General features: G+C 47.2%; 1 protein-coding gene across 14 annotated transcripts in view; it reads right to left on the bottom strand.

Annotated features, from left to right (window-relative positions):
• Window positions 1-16,502, bottom strand: part of ZNF385A (zinc finger protein 385A) — a 227,328-nt gene that overhangs the window by 17,339 nt on the left and 193,487 nt on the right. The window lies entirely within an intron of this gene.

Raw genomic sequence — 16,502 nt, 5'->3', positions numbered from 1 at the left:
CCTTCCAACTCTACAATTCCGATTCCTGCCCCTCACTACAGAGAGCCAAAGCAAGGTGCCATTACAGTGGTGCCTCGCAAGACGAAATTAATTCGTTCCGCAAGTTTTTTCTTCTTGCGAGTTTTTCGTCTTGCGAAGCACGGTTTCCCATAGGAATGCATTGAAAATCAATTAATGCGTTCCTAGGGAAACCGCCTTCAGACCAGGTCCGGGGACAGTCTGTCCCCCGACCTCTTCTGAAGGCTGGGGGGGGGGGAACAAGGGCTCTGCTGTCCCGGGGAGATTTTAAAATGCTGGGGGTCGGCAGCGAACGCTTCGCTCCCGCCCGCCAGCATTTTAAGATCGCCCGGGGCAGTGGAGAAGTCTCCGCTGTCCCGGGAAGGCAGGCGGGGGGGGAGCAAAGACTTTTGCCCCCCCCCCGCCGGCCTTCAGAAGAGGTCCAGGACCTCTTCTGAAGGCCGGCGGTGGGCGAAAGTCTTTGCTCCCGACCGCCAGCATTTTAAAAGAGGTCCCCGGAGATTTCCCTATGGGCTTTCTTCTTGCGAAGCAAGCCCATAGGGAAATTCGTCTTGCGAAGCGCCTCCAAAACAGAAAACCCTTTCGTCTTGCGGGTTTTCCGTCTTGCGAGGCATTCGTCTTGCGGGGTACCACTGTATGTATTTATTTTATATACCACTTGATTCTCCTGCAGTTCGGAAGTACGTCAAAGTGCAAGTAGAGAAACAGGTACCGCTCCAGCAGGAAGGTAAACGGCATTTCCGTGCGCTGCTCCCTTTACCTTTACCACTTGATTACAACAGTCTGTTTAATCGCTGTATAGAATGCTCATCAGCTACAATAGAAGTAGAATCAGTTAGCAGCTATCTCAGCGAATGCCTTCCCTGAGCCTCTCCCTGTTGTTACAGCAGGGATGGGGGACCTTTGTGCTGCCAAAGGCCACATTTGTTGGAGGGTTAAGTGTTGGGGGCTGCATGCTGACAGCATATAGGGGCTGGAGCTCCTGGTGGATGGAGCCTATGCCAAAACTTAGGGTATCCTTTTCTCTCTCTTGGTGCCAACCCCCTTTCCCTCATTTCCTCTCTCCCTGCCACGTACAATCAGAGTTGGAAGGGATAACGAGAGTCATTCAGTCCAACCCCCTGAAATGCAGGAATCTTTTTGACCAATATGGACAATCTGAGATTAAGAGTCTCAAGCTCTACTGACTGAGCTATATGTCTGTCTGTCTGTCTGTCTGTCTGTCTGTCTGTCTGTCTGTCTGTCTGTCTCTCTCTCTCTCTCTCTCTCTCTCTTTCTCTCTCTCCATGCCAGCCCCCTTTTCCTTATTTTCTCTCTCCTTGTCACCTGCACAAAGATAGACTGCAGGTTCCCCACCCTTGCCTTATAGACGCACATCCCATTAACAGGTCTGTGTTGCAGGCATGGCACATATCACCTTCCCTGCATCAGGACTAGCTCTGCCACTCTGTATGGAAATTGGGTCAGATCAAAGGGCTACCACACTGAGGACTGAGCATGCCCAGTGGTCTTGGAAGGCAGGCTGATGGTTGGAGAGGGTGGGAATGGAAAACTGGGAGAGAGAGAGAGAGAGAGAGAGAGAGAGAGAGAGAGAGAGAGAGAAGGAATGGTGTATTGTGGAAGAGGGCAGAGTTCCAGCTAGCCAACCACAGTTCACCATTTTGTTTGAAGTCCCACTTGCATATTTCTCTATTTCATTCCATCTTAGACAAAGCTAGGAAACTCTTGCTCCTAAGCAGGGGGTGCCGGTACCAATGCATTAATATTTGGCATGCCTTAGATCTGAGCTCTGGCATTCAAAACAGGTTCCAAAGCTGAGGCCGGCCTTATTAAACCTTGCCTCTGGGGCTGGATTATGGAGACCTCTTTACGAGAGCAAGAGGAGCAAGGCTGGAATGCCGCCTGCTAAATATTTTAGTTTATTATTATTTAAAATGCAAATACCATGCCCAGGAGTCCTCAGTTTTATCCTCAGAACACACAAATATATATTGCACATGCATTTGCTTGGCATAATTTATTCTGCTGCCAAGATTGAAAATTAAAATATGTTTTATCATACAAATGTAGATTCAAAGATCAAAGAAGCTAACGAAGAAAGAACAGAAAGAAATAAAATCTACTATTCTCTGCCAGAAGAGCAATCTTTAACATGGTTATTCTCTTTCCCCTCTTATTTCCTATTAATGTAATACAGCAGAGCCCATATATTTTATATATTACACACACACAGTTATTCCTCCTGCAATGAGGATTGTTATAATGGTCCTTTGGGGTTTTCAGGAAAACAGATCCTGCGCCAAATACCCCAGATTCTCAAACTTCCAGAGTGAATAGCAGAATATGTCCGAACACAGATGCAAATCTTGTTCACCCAGGAGCTAGGGAGATGACTTTATAGCAGGCAGTCCCCACAGGGCACGGCAATGGACTCGTCTGATCACGCTGGGAGCAGAATCAATTATGAACAGTCAGGAGGTGGCTTTGAATGGTCTAATAAAGCACCAATTCTCATGTGTGAAGTGTGCCTCCCTAGGGAGATGTGGGCAGTTGCTAAATCTCTCTGATCCACGCCACAATGCACATCCAAGATCACTTAACTCAGATTAGTCCCCTTTTAACATAGATTATCCACCTCGCCACCTTCACCAACAGGGACTTTCCCAAGCCATTTTAATCGAACCCACTTTAGCGACTGACCACGGAGAGAGGACCCACTGCGCCTGGCAGGTTGTCCAGATTAATTTAGTGGGGAGTATGACTTTGTGCTTGAGGTATGGCTCTGTCCTCTGACTGACCCAGCAGCAGTGTCTGTTGAGCCCCTCTTCTCTTTCTAAGTCAGCATCACTGTTGAAAGAGGCAAAGCTGGGCTCCAAACCTCTGGAAAAACTAGAGCTGCAGCAGAGAAAGCAACCAAAAGCTGAGAAACTCAGAGAAGGGTACAGCGGGCAGGAGAAAATAAGGAGTTTCAAGGTGTATACCTGGCAGCAGAAAACAAACTGTTTGCAATACGATGCATTATTCATTGCAAGCAGCTCTGTGAGTAAAAATGGGCCAAGGCAGGAGCTGGAGCTGCCTGCCTGGTGGGGGGGAGGTCTGCAGCAAGAGCCTCCTGGCAGAAGTGTTCCTGCAGCTTAAAGGGAGGAAGAGGGCCAAGGCTGCTGTGAGGTTGGGGCCAGCACCGGTGGGAATGGCAGATCGGCTCCATCACTGTCCTGACCCTGCCACCACCTTACTCCTCCCCGGTAAGTGACAGTGATTCTTCTGCAGGGAGGCTGTTGCTGCAGCTCTGTTCCGCCAGGTGACTCACTCCTAGGGCAAGTGTTTTCTAAGGAAATATGTATTCGAGCGTATATGCCTCTCGGTTCTGAACCAAGCTCGTCAGTCCTGGTGGATTATTATTATTGTTTATTAAGGATCACAGGGCAGTTTACAATATAAAAACACAACAATATGTGCCGTACAGGTAAAGGGACCCCTGACCATTAGGTCCAGTCGTGACCGACTCTGGGGTTGCGGCGCTCATCTCGCTTTATTGGCCGAGGGAGCCGGCATACAGCTTCCGGGTCATGTGGCCAGCATGACTAAGCAGCTTCTGGCGAACCAGAGCAGTGCACGGAAACGCCGTTTATCTTCCCGCCAGAGCGGTACCTATTTATCTACTTGCACTTCATGCTTTCAAACTGCTAGGTTGGCAGGAGCAGGGACCAAGCAACGGGAGCTCACCCCGTTGCGGGGATTTGAACCGCCGACCTTCTGATCGGCAACCCCTAGGCTCTGTGGTTTAACCCACAGCGCCACCCGCATCCCTAATATGTACCATAGCAACAAACAAAAACAATAAACTCCCCTATAAATCCTCCCAAGGCCTGGGAATGTTTTTGCCGGGCACCTAAAGATATGCAACGAAGGTGCCAGGCAAGCATCCCTGGGGAGAGCATTCCTCAACTGGGGAGTCACCGCAGAAAAGGCCTGTTCTCATTTGCTGCCCTCCAGACCTCTTGCAGAGGAGGCACACATGGAAGGGCAACAGATGATGGATGGGGAGGAAAGGAGGGGCTGTCAAAGAAGCAGCTAAATAACTGCCAGCAAATAAATCCGACAGTTGTGGTTTGCAGTTTAAAGTTGGAGGGGGAGGGATAAGACTTTTGGGAGATCTGAATTGTTTCCCAACCCTCTTCTCCATCTTTGAGGATGTTTGCCTTTTTAAATCCCTGTTCTCAGCAACCATTCTCCCCACGCAGTTTCACAGCACTCCCCGTGGTTCCATTCCTGCCTGTTCCAGAAAACAGAAGGTTTTGCTTCGGTCAGTCCCTGCAGGGTGAACATAGAGCAAACCAATCTGGGGGGGGGGGTGTTAAACAATGTGATTTAGGAGATCAATAGGAAGTTCCAGCTCTCTGAAAACAAAACAAAAAATATTGAGAGAAAACGGTGATTGTCACATCCAGGAGCTGGCTATTTTATAAAATACGTTTATTTGGAGCAAACACTGGTTTCCTTGCTAATACAGCCCTGATTTGTAGATACATGAGTGAATTTTCAGCTGCTCTCAAATAGATAATTACCTACTGGTTTTTTTTAAAAAATCAACTGAAAGAAAGGAGCAACGGCAGGCTTACAAAGCTATACCCTGTGGAACATATCACAAAGCATGCAAAAAGTCTAGGGAAAGTAAGGCGGAGAGAAAAACTATCCAATTGCATGAGTTTTTGATGAGTCACTTGCAGTCCTTAAGCACTGAGTCCATGAAGTTCTAGCACAAAGAGAGGATTCAGGCTATGGAGATTAAGTGTGACCTTGCGTCTATTAATAGGACCTATTTTTCTTGTTACTTCTCGGTAATTAAAAAGAAACATGGCTATGAAGATTGGCTCCTTGTTTTCACGCCTGAGAGCATATGACTCGCCTCCTCGGATCATGCCCAAGGCCTATCTGGTCCAACAGCAGCCACTGCCATGTGCTCAAAACCAGAGCATGACAAAGGAGGTCCTTTGCCACCAGAGAAACCCAGAAGGGATTCTTCCTTTCTCCTCCTAGCAACAGAGACTTGGGGGTCAATGAAACCAATTGGCAGTAGATTCAGGAAAGACAAAAGAAAGGACTTCTTCACAATGCATTACAGACCACAAGATGAGGCGATGGCCACTGCCTTAGATGACTTTAAAGTACGGTAGTTGTGGGGAACACCTGCTCCCCCTACTCGATCTTGCTAAAATACAATTCCCACCAGGCCCTGTAAGCACGGCCAATAAGCAGGGATGATGGGAGTTGTAGTTCAGCAGTATCTGGAGGGTGCAAGGTTCCCCACAACTACTTTAAAGGGAGATTACAAAAGGTAAAGGGACCCCTGACCGTTAGGTCCAGTTGCAGACGACTCTGGGGTTGCGGCGCTCATCTCACTTTATTGGCCAAGGGAGCCGGCGTACAGCTTCCGGGTCATGTGGCCAGCATGACTAACCCTCTTCTGGCGAACCAGAGCAGCGCACAGAAACGCCGTTTACCTTCCCACTGGAGTGGTACCTATTTATCTACTTGCACTTTGAAGTGCTTTCGAACTGCTAGGTTGGCAGGAGCAGGGACCGAGCAACAGGAGCTCACCCCGTCACGGGGATTCGAACCGCCAACCTTCCAATCGGCAAGCCCTAGACTCAGTGGTTTAGACCACAGTGCCAGTATTAACACCCCTTTGCTTGCCCAAAAGAGTTCAGATAATGTGTGTCCTCCAAGCAAAGTCCCCTTCCCTCAAGGATCCACTATGCTCACCTGGGCCACAGGGAGAAGTAGCAGTGACAGTGGTCCCCCCTCTTCAGCAGAGTGGCATTTCTCACTAAGGAAGGGCACCAGGGATGGAGGCCACTGATTGGCAGAAACTGATGCCCAACAGCATATTATCTTTTTAATGAAATAAATAACAAATCCCTGCCAAAGGGGCTGAGACTTATGGCCTCAGTAGGAAAGATCACTCTGTTGAGGAGCTGCAGCAATTCCACCACCTCCCCCTTCCTGTGCACCAGATAACTTAAGTGTGGTTGCCTTATATGGGGTCAGGTCATTTGTCCGTCCAGCTTGGTATTGCCTGCACTGACTGGCAACAGCTCTCCAGGGCTTCAGGCTGGGGTCTTTTCCAGGAACCTGGTACCTTAAGCATGCAAAACAGATGCTCTGCTGCTGAGCTATGGCCCTTCTCCAAGGAAGAGGAGGCAGTGGTAGGCGCAGAAGATGCAGACTGCATGGGCCTTGCTTGCATAGCTGTCAACTTACAGATTTGAAAATAAGGGACCAGCAGCCTCGAAAATAAGGGATCAGCAGCCCAAATAAGGGATTTTGCTATTGTAAAGAGTTGCATACATTGGTAGGATTGTCAATCTGGCATGAGACAGTTGCGGCGTGGCGGCGGCCACTGAAGCGCTGCCCTTCTGCATCCCTCCCCATCCCCTCCTCTTCCTTCTCCCTCAGGCTGCCTCCTCAGCTGCCACCACCGCTGCTGCCTCCGGGCTCGCGGGCGGCATGGGCGAGTGTCTCCCTCCCCCCTCTCTCTCGGGCAGGGAAGGGGCGATGGAACTCCTCGCGCCAGGACGACGGCGCCAGCGCACTCTCTATCGCGTGGCGGAGGACCCTGAGCCACTGCTTCCCTCCCAAGCAGGGCAAGCATGAAACCCAGGAAATTTAAGGGACATCATCAATAAGGGACAGCAGCGGGACACGGCGCTGGGATAAGGGAGTTTCCCGCTAAATAAGGGACGGTTGACAGCTATGCTTGCTAGCAGCAGACACTTCTTACCCACCCCTGAAGTAAACATGCTCACAAATAAATAAAAACTCTCAAACAGGCGGAGTTAAAGCAAGCACCTGCCTCTGCTCAGCTTACAATTCCGAACACAAAATTCGCCCTTTTGGGCTTTTTTAGCAGAATGAGCTACCAGTTGTTTTCAGCAAGCTTTCTCTCACCTCCTTGTGCCAATGTATGTGGAATACACACACACTTGAAAAAAACACCTCTCCAGGGATAAAGCTCTTTATCTGCAGTGTGCAAGAAGTGGACGGTTTACTTCTGCACTTATTTGTATGGTCCTTTTAAAATTCAATCAAGGAAGAACTGCTTGAGCTAATTTTTAAAAAGACACTTCATCATCCTACCATATTCCAAAGTGATGTATTTATTACTGGGTGGCAAGTATACGGCAGAACATTTTGCAGGGAAAGCTGCTGGTACTTCTGGAAGTTTCTTGCAGCTGAGGTGCAATTTGTGACAGTGGGGGTAAACTGGATGCAAGAAATGTCTGTCTTATTTTAACTACTATGCTTCATTTGAATTACCCCAATGTTTGATGAAGTGCAATCTAAAAATGATGTTTAAACAGTCCTTATTTGTTGTCACTGATTAAAATGAAGAATAAACCACAGATACGTGCATATGCACACTGCACAGATTCTACATCCATTCAGATCTGTGAAGCTGTTAACACACCCAAGTGTGGTGGTGTCCCTAGAACAGGGACGGGGAAACTCTGGCCCTCTGGGTTGTTGTCAGACTACAAGTCCCATCAGCCCCAGACAGCCAGCATTGCTAATGGTCAGGGATGATGGGACTTGTAGTCTCAACAACATCTGGTGCTCCACAAGTTCCACCAAACCCTGAACTAGAGTGATGAAGCTTGATGCAGTAGAAGGAAATCCCTGCTCAGCCCTTGGTCACAGCACAATTGCTGAAGCTTATTTCACAGGCAATTATTACAAAGGCAATCGTTCCCTGGAGGCAAAGAAACATAACAAATATATATATCCTGATAAGTGATATCAGTCAGGCTCCTTGTTAAGCCAATGTCTATCTTCAAAAGTGTAACTGAAGATGCAGTGCAATGCACACATTACTGGGGAGTACATCCCATCAAACAAAATTGTAACTTACATGTCAGTAAACATGCATAGAAAAACATTGGAAGGCTGCAATCCTAAACACATTTACCTGGAGGTAAGTGCCACTGAACAGAATGAGACTTACTTCTGAACACATTGGATTGTGTTGTGAAACTCTTCTGATTTCACCCTGAAACTTTCATGCTTGACTCATGAGGCCATTAGTTAAGCCTTCTGAAACATAGAGCAGCGGTTCTCAACCTGTGGGTCCCCAGATGTTGTTGGACTACAACTCCCATCATCTCTGAGCTCTGGCCTTGCTAGCTAGGGGTGATGGGAGTTGTAGTTCAACAACATCTGGGGACCCACAGGTTGAGAAAGGCTATCATAGAGCTTCTGTCTCTAAAATGGGCAGTGTGGTTTGTCCTAATGACAATGTACTTGGGTAACACCTCTTCAGATCCCGATACTGAAAGTACAGAATGAGACCTCCAGTGAAGCAGAGCACCCCCCCCCCAACCTGGCCAAGAAACAGCTTCCATTCTCAAAGTGTTCCTACCATCAAAATGTTTCTCTTAATGCTCAGCCAGAGAGCATGAACATGCTCCTCGTTGAGCAGACAAGAGGCCCATCAAGTCTTGCGTCCTGTTGGCCACAGTAGGCAGCCAGATGTTTACAAGAAGCCCCCTAAACAGTCGAAGGCAACAGTCAAAGAATAACCAGGATCTGGAAGCTGTCATAGGCAATAGCTATTCATGGGCCTGGCACGTTTATGAATGGCATGAGGAAAACTTTCCAACACTCTTCTAAGAGCCTGCACACTTAGGCACCAAAGTCCATCAAAATTCACTATTTATTGTGGGAAGAAGGGTTTTATTTTGTCTTTTCCAAAGGGCTGTCACATAGATGATGAAACAACCCCACTGCAATTGCTTCAGATGGTAGAGCCAGGACCAATGGGTTCAAATTACGGGAGGTAGATCATTTAGACTAATTCTTAGGAAGAGCAAGGCCCCCTTTTCTATTTAAGCAGAGGTTGGATGGCAGGGGTGCTGTTCCAGTGGATTTCTTGCATTGGCTGGGGGGGGGGTGTGGACCAGATGGCTGTTGTGGTCCCTTCCATTTCCAATTTCCTACCAATCAATTCCACTAAAGGGCCCTGTGTTCTAGATAAATAGAAAATCCTTGGAAGTATCAAATAGACTTAGGGGTAGAATAGGAATAAATGTTAGTATTATGGATCAGAATAATAATACAAGAAGAGGTTTGTAAATGAAAGGAGTGATTATTATTAGAAATATGAATTTGGGGAACTGTTATAAAAGTGATATAATGAAAGTCAGTAAGAGGGGATCTGAGGAAGTCACCTATTAATGTGAAGAAGTTGGGTATTAGAAGAAATAATCTTTTGGTATGTGTTTAGTTATTAGTTGTGCTTTCTTTGTTGAGTGTTTTTATGTGTTTGTGTGATGTTCCAAATGCTGAAAATCAATAAATTTTTTGGAAAATAAAATAAAAATAAAGGGCCCTGTGTTCTACCATTGTGGGAGAGAGTAAAACTTCTTTCCATCCACTTTCTAAACACCATGCATATTTTAAAAACATATCTCAGGTGTGGTTCCACCCCATCATCTCTCCCCACCCCACTAAAAATCGCAAGGAAAGCTCTCCAATCCCCTGATCGTTTGGAAACCCCCCCTTAAACACTATGCCCTCCCTTCTGAGAAGCAGCAAGCAGACATTTGCACAGTATTCCAGATGCAGCCACACCATCGGTTTACATAAAGGCATTAGGAGAGCAGCTGTTTTATTTTCAATCCCTTTCCTAATAATCCCTCGCATGGGATTTCTTCACAGCGGCTGCACACTGGTCTCACCGAGCCACTTGGCATAAGCTCATGAGCTCTTCCCAGACAGTCCCTGAATATGCAAAGTTAGGAGTGATATTTTTATTTTTTGTCCCTATGTGCAACATTTCCCACTTGCCCTTAGCTCCATTTGCCGTTTTGCAGTACTGGGTCTTCATGGTGCCCTTTTCCCTATGCTTCCCTGGGAGCTAGAGTTCAGCAACCTCTTGGTTCCCCATCCCTGTGCTAAAGCAATAGCCTGTATATATATGATCAGTATAAAGTAAGCAGCACATAAGCAGCACAAAAAAAACCTAGAAAACCATTCTACGTTCTAAATCTTATATTAATAATCCAAAAATTGAGAGAGCTGTGTACAAGATCTACTACAGAAGCCACAAACACAAAACTCATTCAAATGGGAGAATTTCCCGAAGAAAGAAATTAAATATTATAGCTTAATCTAAGAAGAAATGTAACATATGGACTTGAATGTTTATAAATATATCAAAACCGTGAGAGAGAATTTACTGAAGAAGCCCGAGTCTCTACATGGGCGAAACAGGTGACAAACGCCGGCACCCTGTCTAACTCTTGTGCATAACATCACCGACACTTCATTTGATCAGACTTATCCTCGTTGATATCTAACCCTTGAGTGTAACATCACCGACACTCTGTTTGATCCAACTTACCTTTGTTGATATCTACAGGAGCCTGACTAAAGGAACCTTTAAAGACTGAATCTTCCTTTTGGACACAATTTGAATGAGTTTTCTGTTTGTGGCTTCTGTAGCAGATCTTGTACGTAGCTCTCTCAATTTTTGGATTATTAATATAAGATTTAGAACGCAGAATGGTTTTCTGGTGTTTTGTGTGCCGCTTATGTGCTGCTTACTTTATACTAGTCTATTACGAGAATTGGCAGCATAGGTTCATTTCTTCAGTACTTGTATATATATGATGGCTAGGGCTGTTACAGACATCTGAATAAATTGTCCTGACAGCCCAATATAGGCAAGACTGTTAGCTTTGACACCCTTGCACACAGATAAAGTAAACAGCCCACAGCAGATGTCCAATGTGTGTGGATTTTCCAATGTGACCTAAAGCATTCCTGACACCTTCCTTCCCCACACAGAATGACCTGGATCTGGGAACAGGCCTAGCAGCAAAATGTTTTCTTCTCCACTTGCCATGATGTTGTCCCTATGCTTCCCTACCTCAATGCTGCCAGCTGAATACAGTCTTACAAATATAGTGGTACCTTGGGTTACATATGCTTCAGGTTACAAACGCTTCAGGTTACAGACTCCGCTAACCCAGAAATAGTACCTCGGGTTAAGAACTTTGCTTCAGGATGAGAACAGAAATCGTGCTCCGGTGGCGCAGCAGTAGTGGGAGGCCCCATTAGCTAAAGTGGTGCTTCAAGTTAAGAACAGTTTCAGGTTAAGAACGGACCTCCAGAACGAATTAAGTACGTAACCAGAGGTACCACTGTAAGTACATAAAAGTTACTAGCCTGCAAGCCCCCCACCCCGCAAAATTACTAGCCTTCTAGTAGGTTGTATTTCTATGCTAGTTCTATGCCATAGAAGGAAGCTCCATTCTCTATGGCTCATGCTGAAACACAGGTTATTCATCCCTTAGCAGGCAAGTGTTGTCCCCCCTCTCTCCACAAAAAGAAGCCTTCTACCAAGTGAATTGGTGAAGTTCTAGCGTCACCCAGCCCTCCACCTCTGCTAACACTCTGCATTTCTATACTCGGAATTTTAAAAAAGAGTTTTCCTTCCTCCATGGCTAGCACAGAAACCGAGCGGCCTCTTCCCCCCGTGCTCCTGCTCACCTGCACAGAATTCCTGGTCACCTATGGTGACCAAGCGAAACTTGGGTCTCCAGTTGTTTTTGGACCACAACTCCCCCCATCCCTGGCTAGCAGGACCAGTGGTCAGGGATTATGGAAATTGCAGTCCAAAAACAGCTAGAGACCCAAGTTTGGGAAGCACTGCCCTAAATGCTCTCAAGGCTTCGTGCTGGGTGCCTTCATTTCACCCTGTCTTCCCTTCCGCCAGCTGGGTTTCGGCAGCAGAAAGAAGAGAATGAGCCCAGGCTTCTAGTGCTTTCAGCTCCCCTGGCTTCAGCTGTGATTTGAACCTTGTTTGCTGTGGTCACGGGGTTTAGAAGATTTAGGGAAGAGACATTGAGCATGTGACTCAACTCCCTCAAGACAAGAACCCTTTAAGGCAAGCTGGCACTTTTCCGGGACGTTTGAAAAGGAAAGCGTTGCTCCCTCCGCCATATAGCAACCCACCACAGCCTTGAGCCAGAAGGGACAAAGGGTCAGATCTATAAATAAGGACATTTCTGCAGAATTCTGAGTCGGCGGCGAAACAGGTAGCTCCCAGCTCCAAATATCAATATGAACACGGCACCAATTCCCTCCTGACTCTCCTTCCTTGGTTTCATCTACCAAAAGCATCAATTCTTCGTGGTTGGGCTCCTAGGGGAGGAGTGAGAGGGTGCCTGGAGGATATATAAACTGCATGAAACCTGTCATTTCTTTGGACTTGCTGTGGACTCACCGCGCAAGTGCCTTCTGCTATCCGGAGAGCAGAATAAACTCTTTCTTTGAACCAACTCGGTGTCATTTTGACTTCCTTCCTCCTGTCACGGAGCAACGCAGACCCAATCGGTGAACTCCAATAAGGCTACACTTTATGGTCCAGCTCTCACTTCCATACATCACTACTGGGAAAACCATAGCTTTAATTATACGGACCTTTGTTTGCAAGGTGATGCCTCTGCTTTTTAAGATGCTGTCTAGGTTTGTCATTGCTTTTCTCCCAAGAAGCAGGCGTCTTTTAATTTCGTGGCTGCTGTCACCATCTGCAGTGATCATGGAGCCCAAGAAAGTAAAATCTCTCACTGCCTCCCTTTCTTCCCCTTCTATTTGCCAGGAGGTGATGGGACCAGTGGCCATGATCTTCGTTTTTTTGATGTTGAGCTTCAGACCATATTTTGCGCTCTCCTCTTTCACCCTCATTAAAGGGTTCTTTAATTCCTCCTCACTTTCTGCCATCAATGTTGTGTCATCTGCATATCTGAGGTTGTTGATATTTCTTCTGGCAATCTTAATTCCGGCTAGGGATTCATCCAGCCCAGCCTTTCGCATGATGAATTCTGCATGCACCCTCGGGAGTGCCAGGCTGCCTCTGCCAATGTGTCTGCACCACGCCTGACTCCGTACCATCTCCTCCCTCTCTCTCCCTGCAAGCAACGACAATCTACCTGCTGGGAAACCAGTGTGGCAGCTCTGCCGTACCAGCAAGCCACGCCTGCCACGCACCTCGACTTGTGAGAGTGGGTGCCATTAGCTGCTCTGCAGAATGTCTTAGGCCGGCCTTGTCTATATGCTCCATCACCACGAGATCACAGTTGTTGCTCTCATTTAGCTCGAAGCAGACAGCTATTATTAGATCCAATTTTGAAGAATTGCAATCAGACTGAGCTGGGGATGGTTTCTGGGCTCAGGCAGAAGCTCAGTTGAAACCAAAGCAGCCCGGCCCAGATTAACGTGTCAACAGAATAAACAGCGGCCCTGGCTCAGGAGCCAGGCATGTGCTCCGAATTATGCCGTCCCCTAAAAGCAATCATTTCATTAACAGCTGCAACAAAAAGAGAAACAAAAAGGCTCCCTAGCTCAGCATGCAGCATGGACAGCAAGAACGGGGCTAAGGCATTACAGTGGCTCCTTTTCTGCAGAGAAGGCGAGGGTCGGGCTTAAGTGCCACTGCCTAGTGACAGATTCAGGTCCCTATAGAGAGAGACAAGGAACCTATGCCTCTCTATAGATGTTGACAGACTCCAACTCCCACCATGCCTGACCATTGGCCAGGCTGGCTGGGGCTGGTAGGAGCTGGAAGGCAGCAGGCGCTCGCTCTGCTCCTGGTTTAAAGGGTCAACTTCTCCCATTAAAAGACAGCTCTGGTTTCAACCTGGGAACTCCAGGGCCAAGAAGGATGGATGTCACTGATCTAGGGAGCAGAGAGAGTGGTGATCTCTTTCTAAATGTCCAAATGGACAGCGGTCAAGCTAGCACAATCTGATGCTGGAGAAGACATGTGAAGAAGAGGAAATTCTGGCATGTGCCCCTCTACCACCCTGTGGCACTGTGTTATTGGCCAAAATCCACTCTCATATAGGAGAGTACCCCCCCCCCCGGCTTAAGCCTGTCTGCAATTCCCGGCTTTTTATTTCAGATGTGTAGAGGCAGGATGTTCTGGGGTTGAGCAAAGGGTCTTTCTTTCAAAACTAGCCCCGGCCCTGTATATTTTAACAGCAATGTGACACAACTGAAGTCTTCCGTGGCCTGGAAGAAAAATGACGGAAGAAACTTCACCACCTACATCTACATGGTTCAAACTGTTGCCCAAGGTGCAGGAACAGACCCTTAAAAAAAAAAAGAGCTAGCAGTCTGACCTCTCACTTGTATTAAGCCTAGACTCCCTATGCCATGCCTCTTTCCCCAAGAACCTTCACTTTATTTACTTCAAGGCTGTGATCCTGCCATAAAACAAAGGGTTTGGCTTGGTGCAGCCGCGAGATTCCTGAAATTCCCAGCTTTCAATTGTTTTCATTTGCAAATTCCCAGCTTTCCATTTGCATCTTACCCTGTCTGCCTTTCAGGATCTCAAAAAGGCATGTGCGTGTGATACTGCACAGACGCACCCCCACACCCCACGAGACAGAACTTGCGAGCTTGCCAGCCCAGCATGTGGTTCCTATTCATACATAAGATCAGTGAATCCTAGCCTACCAGGCTTTGGTTGTCCGCTTTCTCCCGGAAAGGAAGAAATGTGGAAGAAATGAGCAGAATTGGGAAGGCGGACTTCCTGTCCCAACTGCATCCCTCTTCCCCCTCCGGAGAGTAATCTCACTTAATGCGCAAGCTGGTTCAGGGCTGAGACAGAAGCAGCGCTGCCAGGATGCAAGGAGCAAGGAACGGATGCTCTGTGCCTCTGCAGTTGCTCTGCACCAAATGTGTGTGATGTCTGGTGCCCATTTCAACCCGCAACACCCCCCCCCCCGGGAGCCCAACTTCCCTTCTTTCTTTTTAAACAAGTTTGTAATCTTTGTGGCTGTGAAGATAAGCTTGCAAATACAAAGGGAGTTCAGTCATCAGTATTCTGCCCAAGTCGTTGTTCCTCTTTGGACTTGAGCGTGCAGATATGAATTAAGCAGAACCCCAGAATGCACACATTGGTACAACTTACTCCAGCCGATTTGCCAACAAAGGTCCGTATAGTTAAAGCTATGGTTTTCCCAATAGTGATGTATGGAAGTGAGAGCTGGATATAAAGAATGCTGATCGCCGAAGAATTGATGCTTTTGAATTATGGTGCTGGAGGAGACTCTTGAGAGTCCCATGGACTGCAAGAAGATCAAACCTCTCCATTCTGAAGGAAATCAGCCCTGAGTGCTCACTGGAAGGACAGATCCTTAAGCTGAGGCTCCAAGACATTGGCCACCTCATGAGAAGAGAAGACTCCCTGGAAAAGACCCTGATGTTGGGAAAGATGGAGGGCACAAGGAGAAGGGGACGGCAGAGGACGAGATGGCTGGACAGTGTTCTCGAAGCTACCAGCATGAGTCTGACCAAACTGCGGGAGGCAGTGGAGGACAGGAGTGCCTGGCGTGCTCTGGTCCACGGGGTCCTGAATAGTCGGACATGACTAAACGACTAAACAACAACAACTCAGCTGATACAATTTGGTGTTTTGGGGCGGAGAACTTGGGACCGTTTCACTGAAGAGACTACAGCCCCGAGTACAGTGAATGCTTACAATCAACTATTTCCATTTTAGTACACAAAGCTCCTCCACAGATCTAATCTTTTTCCATCTGCATAATAGTACTGGCGAAGCTGTTCACTGCTCCTCCTCTGTAACAGACAGAAACCAAGATAACATGGAGCACCAAAGGTTGCCAGTTTTGTTCAGTGCCTCTACCTTTCATCGTCAAAATTCAGTGTTACTTTTCAACTTTCTGCCAGTTCTGAGCTTGAGTTTAAACATCTGAACAACAGGCCAAAATTTAGCAACCAGAAACAGAAACGTTGCCAAAAAAAGGGTGGGTGGGTAGCTGACAAATTTGCTTTCACCTATGCCATGAAACTGGTTTGCTGTCAAGCACAGGCTTGAACTTTACCTGGCTGAAGTCTCACTGGGGGTTACAGCCGTTTCATTGGCCTATGCCTCTAACAGCAACCTGAGACTCTGAAAATTAAGCATGGAGAGATTTCCAAGCATAGAAACGAAGTGACAGGGAAAGCTTCAGCTGTGTGATTTCTGTATGGTGGGTTGCTGTTAAAGGTACTTAAGAAGGTGGCAAACCTGTCGACCCAATCCTGCTACACATTGCTGTGATTAAACCCCTCTGAAGGCAGTCTGATTTCATAGAATCATAGAGTTGGAAGAGACCACAAGGGCCATCGAGTCCAACCCCCTGCCAAGCAGGAAACACCATCAGAGCACTCCTGACATATGGTTGTCAAGCCTCTGCTTAAAGACCTCCAAAGCAGAAGACTCCACCACACTCCTTGGCAGCAAATTCCACTGTCGAACAGCTCTTACTGTCAGGAAGTTCTTCCTAATATTTAGGTGGAATCTTCTTTCTTGTAGTTTGGATCCATTGCTCCGTGTTCACTTCTCTGGAGCAGCAGAAAACAACCTTTCTCCCTCCTCTATATGACATCCTTTTATATATTTGAACATGGCT

This window comes from Podarcis liolepis (assembly GCF_965112155.1).
Source record: "Podarcis liolepis genome assembly, chromosome: 2".
Classification (NCBI taxonomy): domain Eukaryota; kingdom Metazoa; phylum Chordata; class Lepidosauria; order Squamata; family Lacertidae; genus Podarcis; species Podarcis liolepis.
Note: the sequence above shows the minus strand (reverse complement) of the source record. Positions and strands in the feature narration are given on the sequence as shown.